Consider the following 17,818-nt stretch of genomic DNA (forward strand, 5'->3'; position numbering starts at 1 on the left):
TTGTTCGGGCTGCCAAAACGCATTTGTGGTCCGATTTCCAAAAAAAAATTTCATTGGATAGCGCTTAAATATTCCTCCAAATCGGCCCGCTTTAGGTGTACAACATCGTCACGTGTCTCAGGGATATTCGACTTTTCATTTTTGTTTTTTGAAATTTTGACCGAGAATGGCTTCGTATTTTGCGATTTAGCGGTTTATGTTTTGATATAGCTGTCATATAAACCGATCTTGGTTCTTGACTTCTTAAAACTCTAGAGGGCGCAATTCTCATTCGATTTGGCTGAATTTTGCTCCAGGTATTTTATTTTTACTTCCAACAACTATATTCAGTATGGTCCAAATCGGTTCATAACCTGATAAAGCTGCCAAATAAGCCGATCTCGAGTCTTGTCTTTATGAGCCGCTTGAGGGCGCAATTATTATCCGATTTGACTGAAATTTTGCATGAAGTGTTTTGGTTCATAACCTGATATAGCTCCCAAATAAACCGATATTGTATCTCAATTCTTAAGCCGCTAGAGGTTGCAATTATTAACCGATTTGGTTGGTCAAAATAGGCGATGTCGGATATCGGACAACAAAAGAAAATTTAGCAGCTCCAAAAAATTTTCGAAATACTGAGGGGCCTGCCAAACCCACACAATCTCGCAAACACCTCGCTCTAACCATTCCAAATTTTAAAGAGACATCACCATCCATTGTTATACGGCATATTTTTTTTACTAGTTTATACAGGGCTACATGCGCGACTGCTTCGAAAGACTTTGGATTCTACTCTAGCCATCAAGGCCAAATCGTCTGTGTTTTAATTCCCCCTTATTCCGCTATGGCCCGCCAACCAAACGATGCGGAGCGTAGCATCCTCAGAGAAGGCGTTAATCTCTTTCTAACATTCCAAGACCGTCCATGACCGCATAGTTGTGATTTTGATGGCCTTCTTACTTACTGACTAATGATGTGATTGCTCTTGGATTATCTTAGTTCTCTGGCCATCAGGGCTAAATCGTCTGCGTTTTTATTCCCCCTTACTCCGTTATGGCCCCACAGCCAAACGATGCGGAGCGTGGCATCCTCAGAGAAGACGTTACTCTCCTTCTTACATTCCAAGACCTCCGTGACCTCACATACCTGGTTGTTATAGCCCTGATGACCTTCTTACTGTCCTGTAATGATGTGATCGCTCTTGGAACTTAAACGGAGTCAGGCTCTGTAACTATCAACCTCCTGTGTGTCTAGATCTGGTCAGAAGGTCAATGTACTGAGATGGCATGTATCACAGTGTCCGAGATTTAGGACATGATATCACAGTGATATCACCCGAACAAGTCTACTAAATTCAATATAATATTGTCTGCTGTGTTACGGAGGGTTTTTCATACCAATCACCATAGGATGAGGGGGTATAGGGGCCTAGTCATTCCTATTGTAACACCACGAAATATTGATCTGCGACCCCATAAGGTATAAATATTCTTGATCGTCTCGACATTCTGAGTTGATCTAGCCATGTCCATCTATCCTGTCCGTTTCTCAGTTTGTCAAAATCACGATAGCAATCGAACACTTAAAGCTAACCACACTGAAACTTCTTATTGATGTAGGTCGTTGGGAATTGCATATGGGCCATATCGGTTCAGATTTGGATATAGCCCCCATATAAACCGATCCCCGGTTTTGACTTCCTAACCCCCCAGAAGTCTCAATTTTCATCCGATTTGGGTGAAGTTTGGCACTGGGATTTTGATGTAACTTCCAACATCTGTGCCAAGTATGATTTGAATCGTTCTACGAACTGATATAGCCTCCATATACACTGATATCAGGATTTGTCTTCTTAAGCCCCTACATACACCCACAGAAAATTGGCAAATAGACTTCGGTTATGACTTTAAAAAGCCGTGTCAAGTATGATTTTAATCGGTATTTAAACTGATATACCCCCGATATAAACATAGCAGCGGATTTAACTTTTTGAGAACCTTCAACCCTCAGTTTTCCCCTAACTTGGCAGAAATTTAGCCCAAAGGCTTCTGCTCTAACTTCCACCATCCATGCCAATTATGATCCGAATCGGTCTATAAACAGATATAGCTCCCATATAAACCGATCCCCGGATTTGACTTTTTGAGCCCCTAGAAACCTAAATTTTCACCTGCTTTGGCTGAAATTTTGGTAATATACTTCTTTTTGATGATCTACATCGGGGAATACGAAATGTGTCATATCGGTTCAGATTTGGACGTAGCCCCCATATAAACTTTTGCCTTTCTTTAAGGTTTTTATTAAGCTTGTCGTATATTTTTCTATATTTGATATATTTATCTATGTTAATATGTAATATTTCCCATATAATTAATTTTATCTTTTTACCTTGTGACCATTTTTCTTTTACTATGGCAACTCTTCATTCTTAGCTAATGAGAACATCAGATTTCTCTTTTGGCACATTAAGTAGTACTCATTTTATCACACTCTCTTTTTCTTTGGAGGCATAATACGACAGCTATATTATTGCGGTGCGTTATGTTTGCCAGAAGAAAATTTCAAACAAGCAAAAACAAACACCCAAATGTACATGCATGCATACACAAATACAATCAGCTCAGTCAGACACCTCAGTTGTTACCTCTGCCGTCATGGGCGTTGCAGAGCGAATATTATCATACACTCTCATAGATGAGACGGATATCCTCATCATACTCGTAGCATTATGAAAGTCAACTGCGCTGCCTACGTAAAGATTTTCATTATACTGTTCTGCTTTGGGCTCTTCGTTGCTGTTAATGATGATTATGGTGATGAGTTTCATGAGCGAAGTTGACGTCTCTGTCGACGCCGCCGTCATTGTCATCGTTTCCTTTGGATAACACAACATTTTCTGCACTTCAGTATAAAATTAAATACAACGGGCAAGTTAGTGTGCGGTTAGTTGCGGCTTAGTGTAGAAGAAGAGTGTGTTTTACGAAGCCAGAGCTCCCCCGAAACGAAACAAAAAAAAACAAGAGTAATAAAAAAAACAACAACGAGTAGTATATTGTGTTTTGTTTTTTTTATGCGTTTGGTTTATGTTTTCCTTTTTTTTTGCTTAAAGTGAGTGAGTGTTTATTTGGTTTTGCTGTGTTTCAAAACTAGTGATGATTTTTGTGTTTTGTTTTTCCTTTTTTTGTGTATGGCTTGGTGGCTGATTTAGATGTGTTTACATTGAGGTTTTGTTGATTTTTTTTTGTGTGTGGTTTAATTGTAACACTAGAACAAATGAAGCAAATAACACCAACCAACCAACCTTGTGGTGTTTCATCATGTTGTATGTCTTTAGTGTTTTTCGCTACCTATAATATCCAGTGTCAGTGTAAAAATGTTTGAAAGAAATTAAAGAGAAGAAGAAAAAAAATAACGAAAAAAAATTTACTGCTATATAAGATTTAATAAAAAAGAAGAAGAAATAAATAATTAAATGTAAAGAAAAAACGTAAGAAAACGAGGAAAAATAAGAAAATAATGACAAGCAAGCATGAAGAAATGAACACCAATGAAGAGCCGACCGACACTGTGATTTCTTTATGGTAATTTAAAACACTCTACTTAATATGTACATTTCTATATCTATATACACATATATAGACATAGCTGTGTACCTACCTACTTCCTATTAAAGTTTCTCTATTTTCTGCTTTAAAACAAAATTCATGCCTTATTTCTGTTGTACTATTGCCCCCCACCCTAGTGATGAGGTTTCTTCTTTTTTAGTTTTCTTTAAATTAAGAAGCGAACAAAAAAAAAACGACGACCATGAAATAAGACCAAAGCAGAGTTTATGACAATTATGAAAGAAAGAAAATTACAAACCCGTATCTACAACACAGAACAATTGGATTTGAACGGTACATTATATATTCGGGATTTTTTTAAATGTCTTTGACACAGGGGAATAGGGGAGAAACCTCAAAAATGAAAAGGAATGAGAGTGACAATAAGAAAAATTAAGGCAATTTATCTGTGTAAACATGTGTGTGTAAGCCTTAATGTGTGTGTGTTTGCGAGTGAATGACTTGGTGATAAATTGGAAATTTTGAAACTATACTGGCTGGGAGGTGGCCTTATGATGTAGTAATTAAATTATTTCCAAATGAGTAATAATCTACAATGTATGTGTGTGTGTGTGTGTAAAAGTATTTAATGGATAAAAAACGTAGTATAACGAAATTCACATAAAAGACATGTGTTCAGTGTATGAATATGTAAATGGGAAACAAATCAAGATTTTAATAAATAAAATGCCCCAATTGAAGTTCATTATGAACAATTTTGCTTAAAAAAGCTAAGAAAAAAAAATACCCGCAGTCTATGGCAGTGTCTTTTGTGATAGGCCTCTTTAAAGAAAGACAACAACAATTATAATAATAAACGTACGAGAAAACATGCCGCTGCAATAATAAAAACAATAACAACAGCAAAACAACTAACATCAATACAAACACTCAAAAAATTTTGGGCAGAAAAAAATATGAATGCAAATCACATAAAAAAACAACAAACCAAGGAGGCACCAAACCCCCAAAACCCCGAGACAAACTAACAAACACACACCGGTGATGTAGACGCAAGCATGCAAGGCAGCACGCAGGCAGGCAGACAGCTAGCCAGGGAGAGGCAAGGCAAAGCAAAAGCAACCAAAAACAGCACTACTATTTCGTTTTCTGTTTCGATTTTGGGGGCCCCCGAATGACGACTATGTATGGATGTATGTATGTACATACAATAAAAACAACAACGAACACTATACATCAGAAAATCTCTCACAGCTAATGCGAACGAGAAGACAGACGCCTCATTTTTGTTTTTGTTAAATATGTACGATGAAAACGAAACACATTCCGACAAGCAGCAAACGGACACGAAAACTACTACTACTACTATCACAAGCCCATCCATCCATCCACAAACCCATGCACACACACAACAACATACTGAGAAAAGCCACACAGCACGACGACAGGCTGAAGGCTGAGCAAGGAAGAAGAAGAAGAAGCAGCAGAAGCAAAGAAATGCCGTATTTTATAGTCATCGTGTTGCCAGACTTAAGTCATTGGTTATGATTTGTTTATGTTGTTGTTTTTCTTCTGTGGTTTGTTAATGAGGGGACATTACACCACAAACTTGGAAAAGGAAAATTTCTTTGGAAAAAAAATGCAGCAAGTTTTATTTGTTAAAACAATGAATGTTCGGGGGGAAAAAAGATGTTTCAAGGAAACCTTTTAAACCCCGTTTACACTGCTCTTTAAATGCGGTTTAAATGGCTCGATCATCTGTTTTCCCTTTATTAAAAAAGGAGCTAACGAGAGCCTTAAATCCGGACTTGATGCGCAGTGTAAACGGGGTTTAAGTCTTTGTACCAAGTATGTAATGATTGGTTATAGCAACCCAGTAGTTCAGGCTACTAGTTCCAAATCTGTTTTTATTCACTAGTTCCAAAGTAATTAAAACTAGTTACACTTCTGACCACTTTCAGTGTTAACAATTGTTGATTGTTACACTAGAAATACCAAGATTTCTTATATACCTGATATGAACATACCGGTCGAAACGACCAGGTGGAAAATTTTATGATTATCAAATAAATGCGTGCTAAGTTCAGCCGGGGCGAATATTGGGAACCCACCACCATAGATGCCGCTAAAAATGTATACAAACTAAATTTAGTTGAAGTGCATAATTTTAGTCTACATACCAAACTTCTGTCAAACGAGCAAATATTAAAGCTTCTACGAACCGAACAGGGATAAGCGAGAGACCGGTTTATATGGAAGCTATATCATGTTACAGATCGATTTAGACCGTACTTAGCATATCTGTTGGAAGTCGTAACAGCACGCCGCATGCAAAATTTTAGGCCGAATAGGAAGAAATTCCTGGCTTGTAAGGGCTGAAGACGTCAAATCAGGAGATCAGTTTATATGGGAGCTATATCAGGTTTTATACCGTTTTGGACCGTACTTGGCACAGTTGTTGGAGGTCATAAGAGATCACTATGTGCAAAGTTTAAGCTAAATCGAACTCCCAGGGGCTGAAGAATTCAAATCGGGAGATCGATTTATATGGGAGCTTTATCAGGTTATAGACCGATTTGGACCGTACTTAGCACAGTTTGTGGAAGTCATATGAGATCACTATGCGCAAAAATTTCAGTCAATCCGATGAAAATTGAGGCTTCCCGGGGCTCAAGAAATCAAACCGGGAGACCGATTTATATGGGAGCCATATCTGAACCGATATGGCCCATGTGCAATCTCCAACGACATCAATAATAAGTACACGCGTAAAATTTCTAGCAGCTAGCCTAACGCGTTCGACCGCTATCGTGATTTCGGCAGACGGACGGACATGGCTAGGTCGACTCAGAATGTCGAGACGATCAGGAATATAAACACATTATGGGGACCTAGATCAATATTTTGAGCCGTTAAAAATGGAATGACTAGGTTAGTATACCCTCATCCTCAAGAGGCATTAAGTTCGGCCGCGCCGAACTTTGTATACCCGCCACCTCGGGTATATAAGTTAACCACCTTTCGTCATAATCCGTTCAAAAATGCATTATTTATACACCCATAGCAGCTATATCGAAATATAGTTCGATTTGGACGAAATTCGGTACGGACATTGAGTGGTTTAATTAATACAAGTCACTATTCAAATTTGTAGAACAAGATATTGGTATTTTTGGCAGCTATATCCAAATATAGACCTATCTGAACCATATAGGTCTATATGACAGTTATAGCAAAATCTGAAACGATATCGGCCAAATTGAAAAATATGTCAAAGGGCCTAACACAACTCACTGTCCCAAATTTCTGCGAAAGCGGGCATTAATTGCGCCATTTATGGCCCAAGACCCAAAATCGAGAGATCGGTCTATATGACAGCTATATCCAAATCTGGACCGATCTAAACCAAATTGGAAAAATATGTCAAAGGTCCTAACACAACGCCCTGTCCCAAATTTCGGCGAAATCGGACAATAAATGCGCCTTTTATGGGTCCAAGATTTTAAATCGAATGATCGGTCTCAATAACAGTTATAGACAAATCTAAACCGATATGGGTCAAATTGAAAAAAATTGTCGAAGGGCCTAACACATATCACTGTCCCAAATTTCCGCGAAAACAGACTATAAATGCGCCGTTTATAGTCCCAAGAACTAAAATGGAAAAATCGGTCTATATGGCAGCTATACCAAATCTGGGTCGATTTGCGGCAAATTGAAGAAGGATTTCGAGTGGCCTAACACTACTCACAGGCCCACTGATCATTAAAAAAAAAAACTGGATTCAGACTGGAATCTCTTCTGAGATTCTGGACCGATCTGAACCAAATTGAAAAAAGATGTCGAAGGTCCTAACACAACTCACTGTCCCAAATGCGAAATCGGACAATAAATGCGCCTTTTATGGTTCCAAGGCCTAAAATCAAGAGATTGATCTATATGGCAGCTATATCCAAATCTGGACCGATCTGAACTAAACTGAGAAAAACTGTCGAAGGCACTTAAACTACGAACTGTCCCAAATTTCCGCGATATCTGAAATTAAATGCGCTTTTTATTGGTCCAGGCCCTAAAATCGGGAGATCGGTTTATATGGGAGCCATAGCAGTAATACACTGGTTCTTGCAAAATGTTAGCTTAATCGAATAACAAGTCAAGATCCGATATCAGGTATATAGGGTTAAACACCGATTTGGGCCATTCGCAGTTGTTGGAGATCATAGCAAAACACACCGTTCAAAATTTCAGTCGAATCGGATTACAATTGCGGCTCTCACGGGCTTAAGATGTCAAATAGGGAGATTGGTTTATATGGGATCTATATAAGGTTATTGACCGATGTGGACCGTACTTTGCACAGTAATTGAAAGTCATAACAAAACATTCCGTGCAAAATTTCTGCCAAGTCGGATAACAATTGCAGCTTTCAGGGGTTTAAGAAGTCAAATTGGGAGATCGGTTTATATGGAAGCTACATCAGGTTAAACACCGATGTGGGGCGTATCTGGCGCAGTTGTTGGAAGCCATAACACAACACACCGTGCAAAATTTCAGCCAAATCGGATAAGAATGGCAACTTCTAGTGGATCAAGAATTAAATCCAAAGATCGGTTTATATGGGAGCTATATCAGGTTATTGACCGATTTTAGGCGTACTTGGCGCAGTTGTTGGAAATCCTAACAAAAGATTTTTTATTTGGTTCTTTAGCGGGTGGAATAATCAATAACGGTTTGGTACTAAAACCTATAACGGTGTCAAAACTATTAACAGATTGGTATTAACCCAATACCAGTACGGTAATAAGGCTCGTACCAAACGGTACTAATCATTTTATGTTTCCTCCATACCATCCGGTATTGTTTTTGTACCATACGGTTTTGCTTTACTACCAAATGGTACTGAAATGAGCACTTTTGGTATTAACTTTTCTCTGGGTGTAGAGGCTTAAGAGGTCAAGATTCAAGATCGGTTTATATGGAAGTTATATCGATACATGAACTGATATGGCTCATTTACGATCTCAACCGACCTAACTTACAGGAAGTATTTGTGCAAAATTTCAAGCGCCTAGATTTACTCGTTCGAAAATCGAACCTGTCCAAACCTGATAAAGCTCCCATATTAACCGATCTCTGATTCTGAAAGGCCTTGACAGGAGCTAAATCTGTTCTAAGTTTGGTTACCCATATATGACCAGCCCAGAACAGTGGGCACTTATATTAAATTCCATGATAACTTTAAGTGCCAAATTTCTATTACCTGAAAAGGAATATGAATATGATGGTGACTGATTCTGCAAGGCCTTGAAAGGAGCTAATTCTGATATAAATTTGGTTCACCCATCTAAGATCAGTCCAGCACAGTGGGCACTTATATTAAATTCCGTGATAACTTTAGGGGCCAAATTTCTTCTATCTGCAACGAAAATATATTTTTTATTAAAAAATCGAAAAGGGAATCAATAGTTCTGTTAATCAAATAACATAGCTCTGTTGAAATGCCCGACACGTGACTGGGCTATGTTATATTTTAAAATTTATCTTCACGAACATAAAAATGTTTGCTGTAACAGCGGAATTTCTGCCGAAAATGAGACGGCAGCAATTTTTCGTGATGAAGAACCGTCCATCCCTACACAAGCACGGATCTGCCTATGCCGGAGCTTGTGGCACCCCCTGTCGGAACCATCCTGTTTCCTCAATAAACCTCAGGAGACATACCAGAGGTACGTTTGCAAGTTCACCCAGATCACAGAAGAAACGGCTCCCCATAAAAGAAGAGCCTACTTATCTGCAGACGCGAACAAGAACACAACAAGTGCTCAATAGTCTCTTTCTCATCCTCATCGAGGCAACAGAAGTCATTGTTTGGTATGCCCATGCGCGCCGCCATGCGACCTATGGCACCGTGTCCGCTTATGACCCCTGTCAAAGTACCCATTGACCTCTTATCGAACGCCAGCAACTCCCTTGTCCTTCTCCGGTCGATGACCGGCCATAGCGCCTTCGCAGTCCGGCTACCATCTACCAAGTCATACCTCTTCGCCGACGCCGCCCTGGCCATTCCATCTACTGTGTTGAGTAGCTCGACAAAAGGCACGTAGGCAAGACCGATGACTGGTCCGAACGGCGCAGACTAACCCCTCGTCCGACCGCTCATTCCCTGGAATTCTCTCATGCCCAGGACCCGGAGCCTAAACAGATATTCCAAACAATCCGCCACGAATCTCGAACTCACCTTCTTCGACCCCAAGGTCTTGAGCTCCGCCATACTGTCCACATAAACTCTAGGTTACGAGAGCGGTAAGCCCCTTACCAGAATTTCTCTTGCGGCCACTGCAATGCCACAAACCTCTGCCTGAAACACTGTACACTCGTCTCAGGGATGTACTGATATTGAGTGTATCAGAGTAGACCCCCAATCCAGTCCCTGATTCCATCTTGGAGCCATCTTTGTAGATCGAGCTCTTATTCTCCTCAAGTACAGCATTTGATCTCCATTCATGCCTCCCAGGAAAACGAATAGCGAATGCCCTCACCCAGAGTAGACCCCCAATCCAGTCCCTGACTCCATCTTGGAGCCATATGTGCAGATCGAGCTCTTATTCTCCTCAAGTACAGCATTCGCTCTCCATTCATGGCTCCCAGGAAAACGAATAGCGAATGCCCTTACCCCAGTCGGCACTGGTGCCAGGTAGTCGGAGATTGTCCTCAGTCTATCCTTCGCATCCATAACACCTAGAATCGAATCTGCATGCCGAGCTCCCTCAGCCTAAGCTCGACCCTGGCGGCGCAGTTCCAAACATAGGCCCCAATGGACTGCATATCCAGAGAGACCCCCAATCCAGTCCCTGACTCCATCTGTGTAAATCGAGCTCTTTTTCGCAAGTACAGCATTCGCTCCCCATTCATGGCTTCCAGGAAAACGAATAGCGAATGCCCTTACCCCAGTCGGCACTGGTGCCAGGTAGTCGGAGATTGTCCTCAGTCTACCCTTCGCATCCATAACACCTAGAATCGAATCTGCATGCCGAGCTCCCTCAGCCTAAGCTCGACCCTGGCGGCGCAGTTCCAAACATAGGCCCCAATGGACAGCATATCCAGAGAGACCCCCAATCCAATCCCTGACTCCATCTGTGTAAATCGAGCTCTTTTTCGCAAGTACAGCATTCGCTCCCCATTCATGGCTTCCAGGAAAACGAATAGCGAATGCCCTTACCCCAGTCGGCACTGGTGCCAGGTAGTCGGAGATTCTCCTCAGTCTACCCTTCGCATCCATAACACCTAGAATCGAATCAGAATGCCGAGCTCTCTCAGCCTAAGCGCGACCCTGGCGGCGCAGTTCCAAACATAGGCCCCAATGGACTGCATATCCAGAGTAAACCCCCCAATCCAGTTTCTGACTCCATCTTGGAGTAGATCGAGCTCTTATTCTCCTCAACTACAGCATTCGTTCTCCATTCATGGCTCCCAGGAAAACGAATAGTGAATGCCCGCACCCAAAGTAAACCCCCCCAATTCAGTTTCTGACTCCATCTTGGAGTAGATCGAGCTCTTATTCTCCTCAACTACAGCATTCGTTCTCCATTCATGGCTCCCAGGAAAACGAATAGCGAATGCCCTTACCCCGGTCGGCACTGGTGCCAGGTAGTCGGAGATTCTCCTCAGTCTACCCTTCGCACCCATAACACCTAGAATCGAATCAGAATGCCGAGCTCCCTTAGTCGCAAAGATATTCCAAACGTTTTATTTCTTTGACGCTGAAAGCTTTAGTTCGAATCCTGTGAAATCCATCAGAGTTGGTTAATCCCCTCACTAATGCTGCCAACATTTCTGGGGTATTCATCATTGTAAAAATTCTCTACAAAGGGGTGTCGCTAGGCGGTACTCCGTTTGAAAGGCAGGAATTTTCTCATTGAGCGAAAACTTGAATAGGGCAGCACTCATAGATAAGAGAATGCTTGAGGGTTGCCTTTCTCACTGCAATACAATGGCCTCTTCGGGTATTAACTACCAATAAATGACTGTAAGTTGACATTGTGAGAAGACTCTTCAACTTAAATCAGAAATAAAGAGCTGGAATATTTCCCAGCATAAATGACAATTGCGTTCCCTACCCCGCCGCCATACTTCCGATACCGATAATCCTGCCCAGGGGATACGATTTATAGTTTTGCAATTAATTTATTGCCTTCATTTATCTGCTGCCATGCCGCCATAGTAAATCTTAAATAAAAAAAAAAAAACAAAAAAATATTTCCTTCATTATAAAGATTTTATAATCTGGCATCATTTAGCGATGGCATAGCACCAAAGTGCAGTGCAAAATACAGCAACACCACAGCAATGGCGGCACTGCTCTTAGCCAAGCCAACAGTCAAGCAGCCTGGCAGCCGGGCAAGGCATTCAAGCAGCCATGCAAAAAGGCAAAAAATAAAAAGAAAAAACATACAAATATAAAGGGATAATAAATTACTTTATTTTTCCACTGTTGTTGTTGTTGTTGCTATTATTGTTGCTGGTGCTTTATATGGCAGATTTCAGATTTCGAATTTCTTTATGTACAATAAAATAAGACGATAAAAAATAAATAAAAACATTTTCTTCATCTATGAAAAGCAATAAAACGGGGGGAAAAAACCATACGCCGAAAAACGAGCGCTGCCAATTGTACGATTGCAATAATTTTTTCACATCTCTTAGCCTCGTTATTAGTGGCAAGCCTTTGCTGCTGCGATGAAATGGTGAAAATTTTTCATTTTTTTTGGTGTTTTTTACTTTTATAAGAAAGGAAAAATAAAAACGTTTTAAATTATTCCCAGTTTTACCCATACTATGTGTGGTGGGGTGTAGTGATAATCCAGCTAAAGGGAAGACAAGAGGGAGAGTTGGTCCTCCTTCCATCAATCAATTAAACAAATTTCAAAAGAATGCAAGAAGGGGTTGCAAGCAGTGTTGCTGTTTTTTGGTAGGTTCCTAGCAAAATTGGTAGGTTCTTAATTTCTTGAGGTTGATTGGCCTAAATTTTTGGCAAAAATTGTCGCGAGTAGCAATGCGCTCATCCTAAGTTAAGATGCCAACGCAACCTTCTCGATTTGGTTCTCGAAAATGACCCAGCAATCGCTTGGTCTTGAAAATCGCCATCGTGGGCAGTTGCTCAGCGAATGGTTGACTTTGAATGACGTCGGTGTGTTGAACATGCCGAACGAGAAGTATGGGGGCTCAGGCGTTACTGACATTGATGTTGCGGCTGCAAATAGGGCGCCATTTACTGCTTACCAGTTTAGGTGGAGGATTTGTGACGAATGGGGCTTATGTGACCATAATACGATTGAGATTATGGTCACTTCCAGGGATCGACGGACTCGGGTTACGACTGAACGATCCAGGTGCTGGAAAGATCGAGACGTAAACTGTGGAAAGTCTTAGGGAGCATTGTCTTTAGATGACTTTTGGGGCACTGACCGTAGATGACCAAATTGCTAAGGTGGACGAATGGATGAGCGCGGTGAATGATGCGCTCCTTGGCAGACGTCGAAAGGCGAAACCAAGTAAGGTCAAGTGGTGGACCCGTGAGCTGGAAACAGGCGTCTGAGTAAGTGATTCCAAAGAGCCAGAAGTTCCAATGCTGAGGATCATGTCTCACCCCGAAACGAGCACCTTCGAAATTTGAGAACGTACAAGCAACTGTTGATTGGGAGCAAGAAAGATCACTTGAGGAGATTTGTACAGGACAACAGAGATGATCCATGGGACAAGTTACACCGCGTGTGCTGGCGCGGTGGGCAACAGGCTTCTAGTCTAGTGACCTGGGCGGTTTTAGAGTGGGGGACAATGTGTTGACTTCTTGGAACGAGTGTGCTAGGGTCTTAATGGGAACGAACAGGCTTTCCCGATGCGAATAAGCCCGAACAGGCTCCCAGTGTGAAGATGATCGTGCCTCCTTTAAGTCTGGAAAGGGTCGAGATAATGGACAGTGTCTGCCGGCTTAGAAGGTGTACTAACACTGGCATGGACGGTATGACTGAACAGATGTGTAAAAGCATCTGGAAGGCTATACCTGACCATGTCGAGGTGATCCTCACACGATGTGTCGAAATAGGCTATTTCTCTCGTACGTGGAAATGTGATCGAGTCGTAGTCCTACTGAAGCCATCCGATCGATTGAGAAGCAATCCAAGATCGAATCGGGGCATCAATCTCCTCCCGGTGCTTGCAAAAGAATTGGAGATGATAATGGTGACAAAATTTAGAGAGGGCTATGAGGAAGATATTTCTCCGTACCAGTTCGGCTTTTGGGAGGAAAAGAGCACTGTGGATGCCTGGATCCTTGAGCAGAACTGTGTGAGAGAATCGAGCGCCAAATATGTCCTTGGCATATTTGTCGATTTCAAAGGCGCGTTTGATTACCTTTCATGGCGTAGTGTACTCACGAGATTAGGCGAAATAGGTTGTCGGGAACTTTCTCTCTAGCGTAGTTACCTCTGTGATAGAAGAGCTTGCGTGGTTGGTGCTAGCGATACGGTTTGGAAGGTTGAAGGAAATTTCACACTTGCTCTGGAAACTCGCGGTGAGCTTGCTATGGGCATTGAACGCGAATGCAGCGATCGTGTTGGTGCTGACGTCGCGGGTGACAAAACCGTGGCAATGTTGCTCAAGGGTATCTTGTCGCGAAATCGTCCACCCACGACAACGTAGCGCCCGTAAAATATCTGGGAGTGATGTTTCTGAGAGAATGGGTTTCCTGGTCCATTTGGATCGGGCGAAGGAAAAGATGACTGGAGTAGCCGGAATGGTTAAGCGTGTTCTGAGAAGTGATAGGGGTCTTAGTCGTCGCGCTGTTCGGTCCATATATGGTGGTCTATTTGTTGCTAGCGCAACTTATGGTGCGCCAGTATGGCACGGAATTGCTGCGACAGTCTTTGGACGAAAGAAGATCCTCTCTTGTCAGGTGGTGGCTATGCTATGACTGATGCACTACAGGTATTGCTTGGCGCGCCACCGCTTGATTTACTCTTGAGTTACATGACCGTTCTGTATAATGTGAAAAAGGGAATTCCATTAGTGGGTGAAGATTGGCTCACCGCTTCTGAGCTTGCAGATGGGGATGTTAGGCGGCTCAATGCACTGCTTTTGGAGCATCTTGATGATAGGTGGAAAACTAGATGGACGAACAGTGACAATGGTCGGGTGACTTACGAATTTATTCGTACGAGACCGCCCGGACTATGTCTTCGGCTTAAGTCTGGGCTTCATACTGACGTGCCATGGTTCCTTTAATGCATTTTTGCATCAGAGGAATTTGTCCGCGACTGATTTGTGCGACTGTGGGAGACCTGAGGACTGAAGGCATGTACTGACCGAATGCCCGTACTATGCAGACATTAGAGATTTAGGCGCTATGGGGATTAGCGATACGGTGTGGGGTTTGGGGGATTTTTAGGGGTGGGATGGTACCTCAGATATTTTCTATCAAATATGGATATTAAAATTCGTGCTCCACTCCCAAATCCCTTTAATTTGAACCCCATATTGCCATGATCAGTAAATATGAACCGTTTGGAGGATGTTTTGAAATGGGGCGGCCACCAGCACTTTGCCCTGAAAATAGATGTCAAATTCGTTCTTTACTCTTAAATACCGTTGATTTGATCTCCATATTGCCATAATCGGAAATGAAGTTCAGTTTATTGTGTGATTTAGGGAGTACCCCCAAACTCTCTCAAATACCATTCATTTGAGTCCCATATTGCCCTTTTTGATTCTACGGAACAAACAAACAAACCGAGTCCCATAGAGTCATGATTGGTCATATGTCCATTTCAGTCATTTTTGGGGAGTAGGGTGACCCCCTATACTTCGATCTGATTTTGTATGGCAGTTTTGTAATCTACTCCCGAATACCTTTCATTTAAGGCCCATAACGACATGAACGCCCAATATGTCTGTTTGGGGGAATTTAGGGGTTGGGGCATTTAAATTTAAATTTGGGTCTAAGTACCTATCGGGCCGGGTTCTTAGACCTAACTTTAAATACCATATTCGTACTCTACAATAAATTTCATTTGATACCCATATTGTCCTGATCGCTCCATTTTTGATTTTGGGTGGTATTTTTTGGTAACTGGGGAGGGCCTGCCCCTTCCCATATCAACAAATTATATAAAGCCTATATTCCCCCTTCCTAACCATATTCGTAATCTACTCCCGAAAATCTTTTATGAGTCCCATATTGTCATGATCGTCCATTTTAGGGGGTTTCGGGGTTGGGGCGGCCTCCCAGTTACTTGGACCCAATTTGGAATAAGAAATTCGTGCTCTACTCCTGAAAACCTTCCATTTGAGTCTTATATTGTCCCGATCGGTACACTTTTATTGTGTATATGAACTGCATTTGTCCGACCTCTAATGCTATATAGTGTTTTGATCTGGTGGACGGCGCTTCAAAAATCCACCTACTGCTCAATACTTAACCGGATCCAAAGGATGGCTTGTTTGTGCTTCACAGCCGCACTAAGGACGACACCATCTGATGCACTGAATTTAACGCTACATCTTATGACTCTGGACATTGCGGCTACCCAAATTGCAGCGACCAGTGCCGTGAGGTTATGTCATTGGTCATATGGTGTTATCCTTGATACAATATCCGATGTTCCAGGCAGTGTGGATTACACCCTACCTGAGCCGCTTTTCGATAAAAATTACATTACCACTATTGCTGATAGAAACGATTGGAACTACGATATCCCTGGTAACAGAACTTCTATACGGATGGTTCCTAACTAAACAACCAGGTGGGGTTTTGGGTGTACTCTAAAGATCTAGAACTGGTCATATCGAAAAGTTTACCCAACCACTGCAGTGTGTATCAAGCAGAGATCCTTGCAATTAAGGAAGTTGTGGAATGGATGTGTGTCCCGCACTAGCAGTTAGAAGGAGTTCCACTTTAGCATCTCATTTCTTTGAGAACCTGTCTGATTTAGCAGATGTGAACATTCGCAAGTTATTGGGCTTTTTAAAGCGATCTGGATGGTTCAACGGTAGAAACTAGAAGGCTTCCTCCTTCTTCTGTTCCTGTGGAACCACAATGGACGAAAACGTCCAAGTGAGTCTGATGGCAGACTGCCACTTTAACCTAACCTACTATTGATGTAGGTCGTTGGGGATTGCAAATGGGCCATATCGGTTCAGATTTGGATATAGCTTCCATATAAACCGATCTCCCGATTGGACTTTTGAGCCCCTGGAAACCACAATTTTCATCCGACTTGACTGAAATTTTGCACTTGATGTTCTCTTATGACTTATAACAGATGTGCCAAGTACGGTCCAAATCGGTCTATAACCTGATATAGCTCCCATATAAACCGATCTCCCGATTTGTCTTCTTAAGCCCCTGAAAGCCACATTTTTCGTACGATTTGACTGAAATTTTGCATATTGTGTACTTTTATGACTTTCCCCAACTCTGCCCAGTACGGTGCAAATCGTTCAATAACCTGATATAGCTCCCATATAAACCGATCTCCCTATTTGACTTCTTGAGCCCGTGGAAGCCACAATTTTCGTACGATTTGGCTGAAATTTTGCATATTGTGTACTTTTATGACTTTCCACAACTGTGCCCAGTACGGTTCAAATCGTTCTATAACCTGATATAGCTCTCATATAAACCTATTTCCCTATTTGACTTCTTGAGCCACTGGAAGTCACAATTTTCGACCGCTTTGCCTGAAATTTTGCACTTATAGCTTCCATATAAACCGATCTCCCGATTAGACTTCTTGAGCCCCTGGAAGCCGCAATGTTTATGCCCAAGATTAGGTCCGGTCGAACTTAGTACACTTGTACTTGTTTTTATATAAGAAGATTTCGTCGAATTTCAAAATGTTGAATTTAAAATTTGATAAACTTTTGTTTCATTTCGTATCAATATCATGTCCTTTGGGAAATCCTTAACAATTGTATGCTCTTAGTCTCAAAAAAAAAAAATGTATTTGGTACATTTTCATCTTTGTCTTCACGGAAATTAATTCTTTGTTTCCTCCTGGGAAAAAAGGCAAGTCCTTCCTATCCATGTATTCTTAATAACACGCAACTGCTCACATCTCAACTGCTGAAACCTCCTGCTTCGCCTGCAAGTGCATGCACTGCATTACAGTCAATTGCCCCACCATGTCCGTATTGAAGACAGAAAAATGCAATAAATTTCAAGATATGTGAATTATTTGAAACAGTTCGATGAACGCACTACTTTTCCCAGCAAA

The 17,818-nt window shown here is 41.7% G+C and overlaps 1 protein-coding gene across 4 annotated transcripts in view; it reads left to right on the plus strand.

The window, feature by feature from the left end:
* Positions 1-17,818, plus strand: part of LOC106086343 (serine-rich adhesin for platelets) — a 148,904-nt gene that overhangs the window by 39,730 nt on the left and 91,356 nt on the right. Inside the window, exons 1-2 of one of the 4 annotated variants that reach the window (XM_013250991.2) lie at positions 2,949-3,004; positions 3,317-3,563. The exons of the other annotated variants lie outside the window; for them this stretch is intronic. The gene's annotated coding sequence lies outside the window, so the exon portion shown is untranslated. Of the gene's footprint in view, positions 1-2,948; positions 3,005-3,316; positions 3,564-17,818 lie in introns of those variants that run through there. 4 annotated transcript variants of the gene reach the window in all.

The sequence above is a fragment of the Stomoxys calcitrans genome, chromosome 1 (assembly GCF_963082655.1).
Source record: "Stomoxys calcitrans chromosome 1, idStoCalc2.1, whole genome shotgun sequence".
NCBI classification, from domain to species: Eukaryota; Metazoa; Arthropoda; class Insecta; order Diptera; family Muscidae; genus Stomoxys; species Stomoxys calcitrans.